General features: G+C 42.9%; 1 long non-coding RNA gene across 1 annotated transcript; it reads left to right on the top strand.

The window, feature by feature from the left end:
• The first annotated feature begins 812 nt into the window (after nt 1-812).
• On the top strand, nt 813-14460 carry LOC133232681 (uncharacterized). The gene is made up of 2 exons (XR_009731425.1): nt 813-874; nt 14233-14460. It is a non-coding gene; the product is annotated as an uncharacterized LOC133232681 (long non-coding RNA).
• The last annotated feature ends 814 nt before the right edge of the window (nt 14461-15274 follow it).

A 15274-nucleotide genomic window follows, 5' to 3' on the forward strand; every position in this document is an offset into this window, starting at 1 on the left:
AAAGTCTATATTCATCCTTCAAGGCTTGCTTTAAAAGGGCTTTCCCATGACCCCAACCCACTGGCAGCTCTTCCTTGCATGTTGATGATACTGAGTTTGCACTCAATTAAAAGTTTAATGTTCTTATTGAAGTAATTCTATGTGGAATAAATAATATGTGATCTGGGATTTGCTTCTAAAACAAAAAAAATCCAAGAATAGGAGTGGAGGGTGAGGTATTACCAGATACTAGATTAGCTATAAGCTGACTGCTGTAGTTGCGGGGTGGGCCCATGTGGGTTCATCAGAGGGGTCTCTCTACTTTTGTTTCTGTTTGAAAGTTTCCATAGTAAAATATGAAAATATTTAGTGTCACAAAGCTAGCTAATGACAACCGACATTCGAAACACAGGATCGCCTGACGTTAAGGGCTGCTAAGAGCAGAGCCTCTTGACTGTGCTATTGTTTTTCATGAATTATTTCATAGTTGCTGTTACTGCTTTTGTTACTGCTTTCACTGTATCCAATTGTATTCATTATTCATTTGACATGAAAAGCCCGGCTGCTCTCCTCAAGGAGAGCTGGCAGTGTAACCCGGGACACAGGTAAACAGATAAATCACAGTGGAATCGTAAGTGAAACAGCCAGGACAGAAATCGAGTGGAAACAAACGGGTTTCTATGGGAAAACAGAGCAAATAAGCCTGCTTTAGGGAGCTCAAAAAGGCAGTGCAGCCAGGAGGTGGAACTCAAGAGCTAAGCAGGGACGTCCAAGGTGAATGAGTCTGGGGCCAGGAGTACAACTCTGACAGAAGATATGGCCTGGACAAAGACGTAGTTCTGAAGCGGAGTGGTGAGGAAGGAACAGGGTCAGATGTGGAAGATGCCCTGGCAGGGTAAGTGGGGACCCAGACTGTCAAGACTTCCCTGGTGACTCAGATGATAAAGAATTTGCCTGCAGTGTAGAAGACCTGGGTTTGATCCCTGGGTGGGGAAGATCCCCTGGGGGAGGGCATGGCAACCCACTCCAGTATTCTTGCCTGGAGGATCCCATGGACAGAGGAACCTGGCGGGCTACAGTCCACCGGCTGGCAAAGACTCGGACACGACTGAGCATGCATGCAGACCAGAAGGGGCTTCTAGCCAAGCCAATGGGGCCAGATTTCACCTCTTAGACAATCAGGAACAAATGCGGAAGTAACATGATCGTTGTTGGTCTATTGGGAAGGTCACTGTCAGCTGTGTGCCTAACAGGTTGGCATGGGCTTTTGCAACAGACCAGAGCCAGCCTTAGGGTGACTGAGTGAGGTACAAAATTTACAGGGACACCAAAGAATTCAGCGATCCGGATGAATATTATTTTAATGCAATTTTCTTTTTCAGAAATCAAAAGTAAAGCCAAAAAAAATCCACGAGGGAAAACAAAATCCAAATTGTAGGTAAAGACAGAATGTTGCTGTTTGTTTTACCACCCTGCCTTATTTGTAATGGAAAACACCACCCCCACCTCCACAAGCCCCACCCTCCACCATGCTGGGTGGGTTTACAAAGGTGCACAATGATACAGGAACAGATTGGATATATATATGTATAATATATAATATAGCTGTATTTGTTTTGTCATTGTTGTGGAGCTTTTTATTAACTTTTCCTGCTCGGTTCTCAATATGGGAGGATATTTTGATAAGTGGACATGGGGCGCACAGTTTATTTGTCTGAAGGCGCCTGTAAGAGCTTGGCAGGGCTCTGCCATAGACTGGGTAGTAAATGAGGACGGGCAGCCCGGAAGCAAGAGCAAACGCCCAGAGGGTGAAAGAGGAAGAGGCCGGATTCAAGCAATGTTTCTAGGGCAGAAATGAGAGAATGTACAAACACAGTAAATATAAGCCTAAAGGCTCAGCTGGAGTATAATGTATTCTCCCCAGCTACATCATAGACACTTCAGGGGCAAAAATTCCATTCTCCTAGCTTTTTGTATCATATTGTGCCCAACTCAATAAATTCCTATTAACTAATTAAGTGGAAAAGAAGAGCTTAAGTCCAAAGCACACAAACTGCCTCTCGCTGAAGAGCAGGGTGTAGTGATGAATCCCCATTCATGATAACTAAGACCCCCAAAGTCTGATAAGCTTTTTGAGTGACATTCTCCTGTCGTTCTCCCATCTCATTTTGTATCCTTAGGACTAAGGAGGAGAGTAACTGAAATGAGGTCTCTGCTTTGTTATCTCTGCAGCTACGATCAGATTAGAAGAAAGGCTGAAAAAATGGTTGCTTACACCTGGCTGGGAGAGTGGGAGAGAATGGATGGGGGGAGGGAGCTTTACAGTTTTGTATCAGATAGTAACCAGATTCCCACTCCAACCTTCCTGCCCATGTGATTTCCACTTGCCCCATATTAGCTTCAGTCCTATGTTATGGAATATATCCTCTTCTCTGTGGAGCAAATCAGAGGCCGTTCAGGATCATGGATACGTTATCCAGATAAATCACTAGGCGTGGAAATGCGCTCAAGAGAGACTCAATGATGGAGGAGGTTTTAATAAATAGAAAGCTGCTATGAGACTTTCTTGGTGGTCCAGTGGTTAAGACTCTGTACTTCCACACCTGAGCGAGTGGCTTTGATCCCTGGTGGAAGAATCACACAGGCCCAGAGCAGCCAGAAAAAAAGCTGCTGTCAAATCTAACTTCTGGATGGTTTTGGAAGGCTATCTTGCTATGAGAGGGAGGTACAGAGATATCAACTTGCTGCCCATGTCCCAGCCCAGGCAAAGAGCTATGACTAAACAGGAAACTGGTTACTTAGCTGTTGAACGGATGTAAGAGCGTTCAAAGCGCAGGCACCGGGCTACACTCTGAGACATCCTATGAAGTGAAAGCACAGCTGTGTTAACCCTGACAGATGTGTAAAAGACTCGTGTAAGAGGCAGGACCTGCTAGCGTCGCCTGAAGAACTGAATTCTCTGTGAATAACTATGAATTATTTCAAGCCATGGTTTAATGGCCATCTACCGTGCACCCAGTAGCCTCACAAGTATAACTTTAAGCCATGCCAAAGTCCTGCAAAGGAAAGCGCTATTTTTTTTCTACAAAAGGAAGCTCTGAGAGGTCGAGTCCTGAGCTTGAGGTCACAGAGCTGGTCCTAAAGGAACTAGAATTTAAACCCAGAGCAAAGCCGGGCTTAGAGCAAGGAGAAACTTTTCCTTTTCGGCTCTCGGTAACTTACTCTTGGTTAGTGGGAGGTGAATAAGTTTGAGTTCACCAGTGCAGGGTCAGGTCCTGCACTCAACATTTGGATATTTTATTCAGCATAGGATATTTTATATTAATGATGTTTTTACAATATATCAGATTAAAAATATTATTCATCATGATTATTGAGTTTGGGGGGTTCCCCTCAATTTGGGGTCCCAGGGGCATGTCTCACTGGCCTCACCCTAGCTTTGGCTGCCATCCAGGCTACGGGTGACCTGTGATAACCTGAATACAGCCTACAGATGGCTCTCATTTTAAGCAGATATATCCCTCTTCTCCAGCCTGCCTGATAAGTTTTACATTCAAAGGTATTGCCTACTGGGAAAGAGGTTTTCAGTGCTGTGTGTGTGTGCGTGTGTGTTTTTTACTTACTTGTTTGTTTCGTTTTTTCCCTGTTTATTTTACTTCTTCCCTTTACCTTCTTTCTCTATTCACCATTGACACTGACTGGGATACTTACAACCAAGAAATGTGGCAAAAGGTGATAAATTGGATAACAGGATGTAAAAAAACTCTACACAACCCATGAACATATTCAAATGTACTCAAAAAGGAAGCATCTTAGAATAATGGTCTGTCCAAGGCCTCTGCTGCTGCTGCTGCTAAGTCGCTTAGGTCGTTTCCGACTCTGGGCGACCCCATAGACGGCAGCCCACCAGGCTCCCCCGTCCCTGGGATTCTCCAGGCAAGAATACTGGAGTGGGTTGCCATTTCCTTCTCCAATGCATGAAAGTGAAAAGTGAAAGTGAAGTCGCTCAGTCGTGTCCAACTCTTAGCAACCCCATGGACTGCAGCCTACCAGGCTCCTCCATCCATGGGGTTTTCCAGGCAAGAGTACTAGAGTGGGGTGCCATTGCCTTCTCTGTCCGAGGCCTCAGAGTATATTTATTTCTACAAGAAATTAGCTTCCATAAGGATCAGCTCTTCACACATCTGCCTCACAGAATTGTCTCTGAGCCCTATTACCAGACACAAAATTAAATAAATATTATGAGCTGAGGCTGTGGGTTGTACTGGTAACTGGAGAGAGAAAAGTCATCCTTATTCTTTCTAAACTTTTGTTTCTACAATGCGGTACTGTTGTGACATAACATGAATATGAGGAGGATAAAGGCCACGCCAACAACAAACACAGCTGTTTTGAATCCTAGTCTGTATTTTTTTAATTAACTAAATACAGTGCTTGGTTTGTTTTTTTTTTTTAATCAACATTAGGAAGCTCATCAATTACACAGAAGAGAAACTGACATAGAAACTGACACTGTCCAGGTATTCATGCCTAACCAGTTTTGCATTTCAGCCCCGGTTTAAGTTAAAGAAGCACTCATTCAGGACCTGCTGTGTGTTCAGACAGGACCAGGAATTTATATCACAAAGACAAAGGGCCAGGTTTCCTGGGAGAGGCTGATGCTCGGGCCAGGGCATCACTACTTGGATCCGTGTTTTATGGAAGAGAGGCCAGTCCATTAGTTTAATTAAGAAAAAAAAAAAAAAGTTTGATCGATGTCCATGTATACTTTCTACAGGACCGGGCAAGAGAAATTTATAGGAGCAGAGGGGTTAGGCCTCTGGCAGGATTACAATAAAATCAAATGTTTGTGTCTTGGAGTTTCCTCTCCTTTTTCAGCACTTTCAACCTCTGAACAAAACAAAACAAAAACAAATAGTAGCAATAAACCATCAGCGGGACTGCTTTTTGTTGCTGGGGTAGAGAATTATACTTCTGGATTGCTTCTCCAGTTCTCCCAACTTGACCCAGCTAATAAACATTTAAAAGGGAGGAAGGGAAAATACCTCTCAGCTCAGAAAATCAATGTTAAGGGTCCAGATTCTAAAATCCACACAGTCTATGCATTAGAGAGGTACTTAGGCCATCACTCAGGAACTCGGTCTCCCCATCCATATTCTAACACAGATTTTTAATTAATCTGGTATTTCAACCTGCAGGAGCTTAGGAGGTACATAGCAAAGGAGCGCCCACACACTGTCCATGGCTGCTTATAATTATCACGACGGGGGCTATTTAATTACCTCCAGGGCAGACAAGACCCTATTCATTCACAGACAGACCTATTCATTCACTCACTTTCATTCACTGATTCAACCAGCCCTGCCTCCTCAGGGCTACTAATGCTCACTCAAGTTCTTGGTAATACCACCCTCCCTGACGTTAAGGGAGGTTTACAGAGCTGCTAATGTTCCTGTAAGACTCCCACTCTCTCTCTCTCCCAGTGAAACCTCCTAGGAGATCAAAGATTCTTAGGAACCGCGTTAGTTTCCTGTAGCAGCAATGAGACAGTACTACCAACCATGTCACTTCAAGCAATAGAAATGTTACTGTCTCACGGCTCTTGCTTCCCTTGTGGCTCAGCTGGTAAAGAATCTGCCTGCAATGCGGGAGACCTGGGTTGGAAAGATCCCCTGCAGAAGGGAAAGGCTCCCACTCCAGTATTCTGGCCTGGAGAATTCCATGGACTGTATAGTCCATGGGGTCGCAAAGAGTCGGACACAAGTGAGCGACTTTCACTTTCACTTTCTTTCACGACTCTGCAGGTAGAAGTCCAAAATCAAGGTGTCAGCAGGGCTACAGTCCCCCTGAAGGCCCCAGGGAAGAATCCTTCCTGCCTCTTCCAGCTTCCAGTGGCCCCAGCAGATCCCTGTGGCTTCATATCCCCAATTTCTGCCTCCACTTTCACAAGGCCATCTTTGTGTCTGCGTCCTCTTTTCTTGTAAGGAAACCGGTCATTCTATATCCAGAATGATTTCATCTCAAGGTTCTTAACTTCTTAACTGACTACATCTGCAAAACCCCTATTTCCAAATAAGGTCACATTCTGAGGATCCAGACAAACATGAATCTGGAGGAGACTACTGGACCCCTACAGAAGGCTATCACTAAATAGCCTTGATAACTGAGTATCCCACCTCTACAGAAAGGCCATCAGCATGAATCCCTGAACCTCAACATCCCTGAAGTCCAAGGATCCCTGGTTCCCTTTTATCCCCACTCCTCCTCTTGCCTTGACTTTCCACACATCAGAAAAGTGTTAGTTGCTTAGTCGTGTCCGACTCTTTGCAACCCCATGGACTGTAGCCCACCAGGCTCCTAGGTCCGTGGAATTCTCCAGGTAAGAATATTGGAGTGGGTAGCCATTCCCTTCTCCAGGGCATTTTCCCAACCCAGGGACTGAACCCGGGTCTCCTGCACTGTAGACAGATTCTTTACCACTGAGCCACCAGGGAAGCCCTCCACACATCAGAGACAGAAATCAAATTATGTTACTCCCCTGTTTATAATTCTCAGTGGCTCCCGCAGTAAGAAGGCAACATCCGAAACTCCTGGCCAGACCCCCAAAGCCCTGTATGGTCTGCCCTCTGCCTTGGTCTGCTCCATCTCCTCGGAGAACCAGGTTCTGTTCTGAGCCCCAGTAGCAGTGCCACCTGTGGTCTTGGCCCCTCTGCCCCACGTTGACAACACCCACGCCCAGCCTGTGCTGTTCTGCTGGCCGTCAGACTCCTCTTTGGGAGCATCTTCTCCTGCAGCTAGGTGGTCCCACTGCCCAGGGCTGGCTGGCCCTCTGATGATGCATCTGCCTGCAAGCTTGGTGGATCATAGCAGCCACCACACTCGCATGTGATGTCACCCGTGTGTCCAGACCTGCTTCCGCAGCTGGAGCTAAGTCCTTTGCCTTCCCTACTGCACACTTGCCGTTCTGTCTCCTCTCTAGATCTGGCTTCCGTTGGTCTGGCTCAAGCAAGGAGGAGACAGGAAGACTATAAAAAGCAGGAGAGGGAGAACCACTTAGTGCAGAAGCAACTGGCTCTTTTGCCAAATATCTGCGAGGCTTCTTCCCGTGATTCATGCAGGTCTCTGCTCAGATATCTCATCAAAGGCCTTCCTCATCACTTTTCCCATCCCCACTCCCTGCTTCTTTGTCCTGCCTTTTTAAAGTCTCTACCTGACATTATATTTGTATGTTTATACATTATCATCCAAAGAGCCAACTCACTGGAACAGGCCCTGATGCTGGGAAAGTTTGAAGGCAAAAGGAGAAGGGGGCGGCAGAGGATGAGATGGTTGGTTAGATAGTGTCACCGATTCAACGGACATGAATCAGAGCAAACTCCAGGAGATCGTGGAAGACAGAGGAGCCTGGTGTGCTGTAGTCCACGGGCTCGCAAAAAGTCGGACACAACTTAGCAACTGAACAACAACAACATTATTATCTGGGTCCTCCCATGCAGAAGGCAGGACGTTTCTAGTGGTGCCAGGCATTCCGTGACTTGTGGTTGCACATCCCTAGTGCCCAGAGTGGTATCTGACACATAATAACTACTCAGTAAATAGTGGTAAACTAAATGAGAACAATAGTAAGGCAGAACTGAAATCCATAGGATACACTGTAACTGCTGACCTTTACAACAGATCTCTCAAGCAATCAAGGCAGAAATGTATTTATTTTTTTCTTCTGATTAAATGAGATGTTCTGGAAGCCTTTAACAAAGTTTCTAGAACATAGAAAGCCCAGCAAAATGTTAGCTATTATGATAGAAAATATTCTAGAAAAATGCACATGATTTTGTTAAACCTTCCTTATCAGGCACACCCAGCTTGTTTCCTGAGAGTTTCAGACAGCTAGAACTTTCCTGGAGGGTTAATCCATTGGGGAAATACAGGGGTGTGGTTGGTACCACTTAGAAACTGAAAATATCTGAGCCAAACAGAGGACATTTTAAATATAGGTATTGCTGATGAAATAAACATACAGCCCCTTGACCAAAAAAAGTCACCACTTCAAAAGATAAATGAAGAAAAGGTTTCAGACTGATTCACGTGGAGCCTTTGAAGACATAAAATGTGTGAAAATGTGTGAATTATGCATTTCTCGGGATATATGCTTTTAAGATTAGTAAGGGACAAATCTGCATTAGTATTCAAGGCCACAGAAACCAGTCTGTTTTACAAATTACCATGTAATTAAACAGAAGGCTCACAAGATCTATTTTAAGCACATCCTTCCCTTAGTCTTAGTATTCTGCTCACCATCTAAGTCCCCTCTAGCCAAAACCACAACTTAAAAACTGCAAGCTCATGGCACTGTCAAGGAATATTTTCTGTCCCCTAAAACTGCCAGACGAGCCGTGTTCCCATCATGAATAAGGGTATCAAGAGGTTGACAGGAGGTTAAAAGATGGGAAAAAATATAGTAAGAAGGGTAAAGCTTGAGGGTGAGACAAGACAGGAAACAAACAAAAAAAAGTGTTATTTATATTAATGATAGTTAAAGGGGCAGTTCATCATAAAATAGAAACATCTAATGAACGTCTTTAAACCTTCCAAGTTTTTTTATAGTACAGAGCAGCAGAAAGAGTTAACAGTTCTGAGATGTTACCATTTATAAACTCCCCTGCATCTGAAACTGTCTTAAACTCTATATAAATCATATCTTTACACCTGTGAAAGGTACTCCTTTTACAGGTGAGCAGAATGGGGTTCAGATCAGAAAAGTTAAGTGATTTGCTCCCAAGTAGTGGGGATGCAGAGCTGCAACTGTGTTTGTTCCAAAGTGGGACTCTTTTGGCTGCACTGATAATTCCTCAATGATTCTCAAGCGCTCTTGCGTCACCAAGTTTGCACAGGTTCAATGCCAAACGGAAAAAAACAAAGCCAGTGTAGTCTGTTCTCATAAGGCTAAATTTACTCACTGTTTAAATCCTGAAATCGTTTCATGTTCAAACATACTTCCATAAAATAAAGGATATTTCAACGTGAAAATTTCCCCCAATCATAAAAAACAAATTTTAACATGAAAAATTAATGAAAAGAATAGCAGAAGTTTTTTAAATAGCCTTACTCTACAACATAAAAAGTTGTTCTTGCATCAAGTGCCAAAATTTCTTTTGAAATTTTACTGACCCATGAAATAAAAGACTGGCACTAGTGCACAATAGTCAGTATTTTTCAATTTACCCATCAGGGGTTTATGAGGTCATTTTAGTTGGTCAGTGCCTGCACTCTTTCTTTCTATGTCAATAAAATAGAGTAAAAAATTGAAAACACCAGGAAATAAGGACAGGTAGCACAAAGGTTAATGAATGCTTCATGAAATGCTTGTTTTAATCGTATACATAAATGCATGCTTGTACTGAGTTAGGATGTAAATTTTACTTCTTACTGGGGGTCACAGTCAAAAAAACTTTGAAAGCCTTTGTACTGTTTTTCTTAGAGTAATGCATATTCTTTATTGAACATTTGTAAAACAGAAAAATTGTACAAGAAGGAAGTTTAAAATCATCTATAATTCCATCACTCACAAATGACTAGAATTAATAGCTTTATCTCCTAAGCATGTTTTTATATTACACAAACACTAGCTGGACACACAAACACTAAATATTCCTAAGTCCTCTAACATGGCACCATGATTTAAATAGAAGCCTGATCCTCAGTGGCTCTGTGCCATAAATGAGGGAGAACACACATTTTTTGTTTTTATCTTGGCTGCAACATGTGACTTGTGGGATCTTAAGTTCCCCAACCAGGGATTGAACTAGGGCCCATGGCAGTGAAAGCAGCCAGTCCTGACCACTGGAGCACCAGGGAATTCTGGGGAGAGAGGAAACACTCTTAAACAAGATGAACTGGTGTGATTTTGGATGCTGAGGCTGAGCCATCTATCAGTTTCTGTGATTATATCAATTGATAACGGGGAATTGATTTCTATCTACCTGCTCACAGAAGGAATGCAATCTTCCACCTTAAGTGAAAGTCACTCAGTCATGTCTGACTCTGCGACCCCATGGACTCTTCAGGCCAGAATACTGGAGTGGGTAGCCGTTCCCTTCTCCAGGGGATCTTCCCAACCCAGGGATCGAACCCAGGTCTCCTGCATTGCAGGAGGATTCTTTACCATCTGAGCCACCAGGGAAGCCCAAGAATACTGGAATGGGTAGCCTATCCCTTCTCCAGTGGATCTTCTGGACCCAGGAATCGAACTGGGGTCTCCCGTATTGCAGGCGGATTCTTTACCAACTGAGCCATCAGGGGTAATCTTCCACTTTAAAAGTCAGCATTTGACTCCACCATGAACATTTTCAACAAGGATTCAATCAAAGCAGATTATATATTTGCTTGGAATTTGGCTTCCAAGTGTTAAATATGGTATATTTTTAGCCTTGGGAGTGATGGGATTTGTGTTAACAGGTCGTGGTGAGAATAATCAGTTCACAGCCAAGCTCCAGGTGCAGCCAGTGTTCACGTGCAATAGAAGATGACTTTGAAACTCTGGCAAACCTGGCTCACATGCTCTTGTGAGAGAAATCGGAGGTTTTAATAGTGAGAGACTGTAAATTGTGGGAAAGCAGTACTGTAGCCAGGATCTCACAGTGCCACAAAGCCTTACGTATTAACGTGAACTATGACCAGAGGAATTTCTCCCCGCGGGAATCAAGACTAGGAGAGTGGTCCGGTATGGCACCTCCAGAGTGGACCCCATGCTTGCATCTGCTACAAAGAAGAGACACCCGGAACCCGGAACAGGGTGCGGAAAACGTCACTGGCAAGTCAAAGTGAACTTTACCATGAATAGGAATTCCAACATTATCAATTAATTTGTTTCCTATCAAACATGGGTGTCCTTACCAAGCAATGAAAATGAGGAATCCAATTTTGAGGCAATGAATGTGGAATGTTTAAATAAAAACTAAGTAAGTTGTAAGAAATCACTGTGATACATCAATAAGGAAACTCTAAACACAAATTTATATTCAAATGAGTTTTTTTACTCCAAAGTGTAATTTTCACACTCACAAGGTTACAGGAAGTTTATGATGATCTATGCAGATGTCAGCGAATCAGGGGTGGCAGGCCAATGGCCTATTTGGTAAATAAAGTTTTATTAAAACACAGTCACACTCATCCCTCTCACCTACTGTTTATGGCTACTTTTGAGCTATGACAGCAGCACTGAAGGATTGTGCCAGAGACCTTGTGGCCTGCAAAGCCAAAAAAAAAAAGTTATTCGCTGGCCCTTTAAGAAGAAGTTTGCCTAATGTCAGAAATTCTGCTGAAGCAATGCAGGTTTTGAATAAGCTGTGGCCAGTTGAGGGCTTGATCCTCCTGAACAATGATCACAACTAGTGATCCTTCTTTCTCTCCAGAGATCATTTATTAAAGGCCATATAAATAGCTATAAAACATAACAGGAACACCAGTGGGGTTTGGATTGGTGTTAAAACCAATTTCAGAGAAGTGTGACTTTCAGGGTTGCAAGGAACCTACTCAAAACCTCTTCTGTGAAACTGATCCGGATGTTTCAGCCCAGAGTCCAAATAAGGACAAAGACACTCAAGAAGGAACATTGCGACTCTCTGCATGTGAGACTCCGACGATATCTTCCTTCCAGGCTGGAGGATACCAATCTGGAGCCTGCTTTTGAAGGCACGATGGAAACATTCTTCGTTTAACAACTTTCTTTCACTTGTCCTTAATCCCAGAACCACAGGATGGAAACCCACAGAGATACAGTCGGGCACACACTCATCTTGTTCAATGCAGGTAAACCACATAACCCTATAAGTTGAAAGTATTAGTGACCATATTTCACCAGCTCTCTATATCAAACCCATATCCTCACCTTTAGAAAAGAAAGTCGGGCCTGCTAATTGGGGGTCAGGGTGCTCCAGGGGAATATTACCTCCCCCAGGCAAAGCCCTACAAGATGATGGAGAGTATTTCCGCAATCCATCATGGTTCTTCAATCTGTCAGAAGAAAGACCTATATTCAACTTGTATTGCTTGATTCGAAAGCCAAACTCAAAATCTCAATGCCGTTCTGACAATATTTCTATTAAATAAAATCCTCCCATGTTGTTGGGGGCTTTTAAATCAATCTGCCACAAAAAGCTTCTGAACAAGTTAATAACACAGACGCTGACTCACACTCTCCAGCAGGCTCTCCTCCATGAAGAATCAATGGACTTTGTTCAATCTATCAAAACAGTTAGCAGTTGAGCCGTAAAACAATTAAAACGCAGCTCTTCTTTGTATTCTTTCTCACTTGAAAAAAAAGGCAAGGATGCTGAAGTCTTGGGAGCAACAGAATTAAGACAGAGCTGCCGAGTTCAAATCAGAGCTTCATTCCTTAGAGCAGAGCTCACATTTACTAAGTGCTCAGGACACAGCAGGCATTGAGGCGCGTCTACACAACCACTCTTTCTCAGTCCACTTTTTAATTTATATTTATTTATTTGTGTTTATTATGGAAGCAGAGTTGATTTACAGTGTTCAGGTGTTAATTACAGGTGCACAGAAAAGTGATTCCATTATATATACATATATATATATGTATATGTATATATACACATATTCTTTTATAGATATATATTCTTTTTCAGATTTTTTCCATTTTAGGTTATTACAAGATAATGAATACAGTTCCTTGTCTCAGCCCACCGTTTTGAAATTTCTTTTTAATTTTTAAAAAATTTTATTGAAGTATAGTTGATTTACAATGTGGTGTTAGTTTCAAGTGTACATCGAAGTGAATCAGTTATACATGTATCAACTCTTGGTAAGATTATTTTCCCACATAAGTCATTAAAGAGTACCAAGTCAAGTTCCCTGTGCCCACTTTTAAAGATGAGCACACTGAAGCTCAGAGGTTGAAGTGACTTGTCCAAGGTCAAGCACCTAGTAAGAAGTGGCAGAATTGGGATTTAAACTCAGTCTATATCTGAAGCCTTATTTTTTGTTTTGTTTGTTTGTTTTGGCCTCACCACATGGAGTGCAGGCTCTTAGTTCCCCGACCAGGGATAGAACCCTCACTCTCTCTACTGGAAGTGTGGACGCTTAACCACTGGACCTCCAGAGAAATCCCCTTATTTTGTTTTCTCCTCCCAACTCTATGTAATGGTAGCTGGACAATGTCAAAGGTCTATGAGCTCCTCTCTTCCCAGGACAGGCCAGGGGACATGCCGTTTTGTTTTTTTCTCTGCCTTTCGAAGCATTATCGGTACAGCCTTTCTTCAGATGATTTTCTTTAAGCCTTCTTCATTACATTCACAAGTGAGTCATACTTCCTGCAAGTTACACCAGCTCACCTTTCTGGGTTCCAAGCGTTCACAGATATTAAGCTCATCTCTTATCCTGTGAATCTTAACTACAATTTGAGGTCATTTCCTGTTGGCCTCGTGTATCATCGATATGTGGAATTCACCACTCGATATTATCTCTGAAAGGTCTCTAATTGCCTTGCCCTACTAGACTATGATTCCCATCAAGGAAAAATCTGCTGGCTCACTCACCTCTGTATTTCCAGACCTTGATAAATACTGACTAGATCAATGGACAGTGTAACTTTGCCACATTTCAAGGCAGTAGAGAAACTAAGGCACAGGAAGATTAAGATAGCTTCTCTAAGGTCACAAAAAGACTGGGACTTCACTTAAGGCGATTTAAGAACTGCCATAACCTGGATAAGGTGTCATCTGTTAGAGCAAGCTGGTTTTCCCCCTAATATCACACTACACAAAGAGGTTAGGAATAACATAAACGGATTTTGAAAGCTACCATCCTCTTTTCCCAAGTCTTTGGCACCAAGATAAAAAGGCTTTCGATCCTACATACAGGCTGTATGTGTGACTGTATCCAACACAGGGGGAAAACTAACAGTTCTTTTGCCACCTGCCAAGTCTTCACAGTGCCATAAAGAAGAAAGCCCACGCTCAACCTGCCTGGAAGGGGAGAAGCCAAGGAGGGGTGTGCAGAGGTCTCCCAACGTGCCGTCTTCCCCTTTGTATCCAGAAAGACCTCAAAAGAGCCCCAGCCAAAGAGACTGGAGCTGAGTATGTTCTAGTTAACATCATGGATAATGCATTATTCATGGATGATAAAATTCTCATCATTGGGATAAGAATGGGCACCCACATGAGGCAGTTCTGATCTTCCTTCGACTACATACAGACTATGTAAGTGAAGGATTACTGATTTTTTTCTCCACAGGCACGTGTGATCCTAGCTCCCCCACCAGGGATTGAACCCATACCCCCTGCATTGGAAGCAGAGTCTTAACCACTGGACTAACAGGGAACCCCCGAGGACTACTGATTTGATTAGAAGAAATATTGGAAAATATGTCTGAATATTAAGGCACTAAGTGCTTCTCTGGGGAGAAAATATATTAAATGTCAGGAAATGCAATGGGAATAAAAACACAAGTAGAAAATTGAACGGATTCATGTCGTGGGTCTCCAGGAATTTAGAAATCTGGCTACACATTGAGATTTTTTTTGCTCCATTGCTTCTGGCTGCATTCAGAGGCATGCTGACAGGCCGTGACTTAATAATTCCTGAGAATCTTCCTTTGAAGGTTTTCAAATCGCATTTAAAACAAAGCATGCCATTAAAAAAGACTCACTGATCACTGATCAATAAAATATATTCCTTTCCACAGAGAGCCTTTTTATAGCTCCAATGTGAAAAGCATTGCTTTCCTGCTACCCCCTTGGGGATCAAAGGCAGACTGATGTCAAGCGCTCAGAGCACAAAGGGAAAAAAGGTCTCCGATAACTTTGTGCTTTATGTACAGCCAGAGGTGGATCATTCTGGTATAAAAGGATTTTTTTTTTTTTTTAATGAATCCATTGACTCTGTAATGCAGGAAAAAAGAGGGTCTTCCCTTTCTCAGAATTCTCCTGATCCCATATTTAATGTCAAAACTAGAAAGTATTCCAAATAAGGATGAAAGACTGACTTCACTCTTAGCTCTAAAACATGTACTGAATCCACAAAACTTGAGACAAGGACGCAGAGAAGGCTCCACGAGTCTGGCACGGCAACTTGAGATGATGTTTGCTGGATATAAATCTGTCTTTCCTAGGAAATACACCCTATCTACGCTCTAAGAATTAGGAAACTTCTAGAATCTGTGCCAGTGAAGCAGAGCTGACTGACCAAGTTGGAGAAGCGTCTACTTTTCCACCACACGTAGCTATCTTCTCCCTCACCCTTTGCACCTGCTGCCTGTCTTTTCCCACCTCCTGTT

Source organism: Bos javanicus, chromosome 19 (assembly GCF_032452875.1).
Source record: "Bos javanicus breed banteng chromosome 19, ARS-OSU_banteng_1.0, whole genome shotgun sequence".
Taxonomy (NCBI): Eukaryota; Metazoa; Chordata; class Mammalia; order Artiodactyla; family Bovidae; genus Bos; species Bos javanicus.